The 2,500-nt window shown below is 43.8% G+C and overlaps 1 annotated feature.

Annotated features, from left to right (window-relative positions):
• Window positions 1–2,500: part of a repeat region (second copy of large repeat M) that runs on past both edges of the window.

Genomic DNA, 2,500 nt, shown 5'->3' with positions numbered 1-2,500 from the left:
CCTTCATGAAAGCTGCAACAGGATAAAGGATATCCTCTCTTCTCGCTCTGTCTGCTTAATGCCTTCTATTGAATCGATTGGTGCCATTTCTTCTCTTGGAGGCAGGGCAATAGATTCATCTTGTCCTTGGCTTGTGAAGGGAATGAGGTAGGGTAGCCAAAGCCCCCAACAAAGGGAGAGGGCAATCCTTCCCAAGTAATGCATAAGCAAGATCAGGACTAGAGGGGTGTGAAGAGTAGGGGGATCTCTTGTGCAAAGCAAAGACAGGTACGTGCTAGCAAAGAAGGGAAGTGGCAAGGGATTTCAAAGAAGAAGAAAGAAGAGAAAGTTAGTACACAGAGTCTTCCCCTGCCTAATTGATCTAATGAGAAAGAAGTAGGCTAAGTCAAATAGAAAGTGTGTGTAAACAATAAGTAATGACTTGCTTTGTGAGAGCTCAGTTTCTAAGACGAAGGCTAAGAATTCTCTACTAGAGGGATTGAAAAGATCGAGGGTAATTTCTGAGTCTTGATGGACCTTTCTTATTATAGGCCAAAGGAATAGCTAAGGACTTCTTCCCTCATTCTCATCAAATTGGGGTAGCTCAGGAACTCTAGAATCTCTCAGGAGTTGAATAAACTCTTTTATGCTAGTGGAATTGGGAAGCATGATAAGTCCGTACTCCACATTCTAGCTTCATCCTTGGTTTTCAAAGAAAGGAAACTTCAAAGACTGACAGAAGATAAAGGTAAGATAATTCTTTCTGGCCTTAACTGAAAGCGGGGGAGGCCCAGGTCTACATACAGGTCTTGGATCAATAGAATCCTCCGGGAAAGAATATCGGGATTAGTCTCCTTGCCATTGCTACTGTCTTTGAAAGTCTAGCTATCCTCTCCTTGTCATGCTTAGTTATTCTGCATTGCTCCTTCTTCTGATCTTGCTTTCTTGCCTTATAGAACTGACCTTTGTCCCCTCCTTCCGGTTTTCACTCACTTAAAGTCCATTCCTTGCTCTTGCCTAGTTCTAGGCTTAGACGAAAGAGCTCATTCATAGATTCCATCTTTCTAGCATTTCATGTCTTTCTTCCTTCAACTCTAATTCATGCCATGAATTGTTAAGTCCTTCTATAATAGCTATTGGCTCTCTTCTCACCTCCCCTAGAGCCTATTGAAGAAAAATCCGAGGCTGCCCTAAGCCCTACAGTTCCTTCGCTTACCGCCTAAGATGAATCTATTGCCTCCCCTCCCTCCACGAGTAGATATTTAGTATTGAATAGTGTCAAACCCGCAATAGTCAAGAAGAAAAACTCAGGACTAGGAAAGAAAGGCAGAGACAGGGAAAGCTAGGGTGATAGCCCTATAGATGAGTAATAGGATAGGGAGCACTCCGCTACACTCATTAGGACAACAACCTCCTAACTACTATGAGTTAAGCAACTAATGGACAGACCAGACCGCATAAGACTACTGGAATAGAAAAAGAGAAGGGATTCACGGGCAGTGAAGGCAACCAAGGGAGAGGAATCATTCCATTCAATTCCGAAGCCTAGCGTCTCCTGTAAGACTCTATCACCTTAATTCTTTTGTTGAGGTTCTGGCACTTCTTCCTCCGGCCCTCTATTTACATAGCGAAGAAAGGCAAAGGCTCTTGCTCGAATGCGTGACTTATGTCTCTTTTTCCATTTATAAAAAGTAAGATGAATCTACGCTCCTCGGCCTATAGTAAGTGAATGAGAGGGTATGGGGTTCCGGGTCTTTTTCCAGTCAAAATTGACTAATAGGCAATCCCCTTTTTCCGTGATAATGTGAAAGGACTCAATTCCTTCTTTCTTCCCCAGCGAAATGTAGCAGGAACAGCCTTCCCGCAGTCGCATTAAGGATATTTTTTCTTGAAACTCTTTACTCCCGTAGCAAGTACTCATTTCTATTTAGTTGTTTTCTTACTCTATCCGGCTATTGAACCTGGTTTCCCTCTGCATATGCTAATAGAGAGTTAGACAGCTTAGAGAGCTCCTCAAAGGGCTAGTTCTCACGGGACCCCCAAGACTGTCTTTCCCCTAGTCTATATAGGTCCAATCTCATCTGCTAGCGCTTCTTCGTTGCTTGGTCGGGACACATTCATCGATTTCTTTTCGGGCTTGCAAGTGACTTACTTCTTTTGCCCGTTCTTGCTGTCTTAAGTCGTCCTCTTTTCTTTAGAAGCTGTTAATTTCTTTCCTGCCTGCCCTAAGGCTAAGGGGAGAACTGCATGTACTAATAGTCGGATAGAAGCCTACCAGCCTACCTTGTTCATATCGAGCCGGACAGGAGAGACCCTCTTTCAAGTTAAGAGAAGCAATTCCGCTTGAAAATAGGCGCTGTAAATCAATTCAAATAGATAGGGGAGTTCCGAACCAGCAGCAAGCCCTTTCTAATGTCCTAGGCGAAGGCAGTGCAGGTGAAAGCCCAATAGATCCCATTTTTTTGATCGCTCCACATAGCTCACGACCCGGCACGAAGAAATCTCTTAGATGGGCGGATGC

Source organism: Lactuca serriola, mitochondrion (assembly GCF_051521515.1).
Source record: "Lactuca serriola mitochondrion, complete genome".
Lineage (NCBI taxonomy): Eukaryota > Viridiplantae > Streptophyta > Magnoliopsida > Asterales > Asteraceae > Lactuca > Lactuca serriola.
This window is presented reverse-complemented; position numbering and strand designations above follow the sequence as displayed.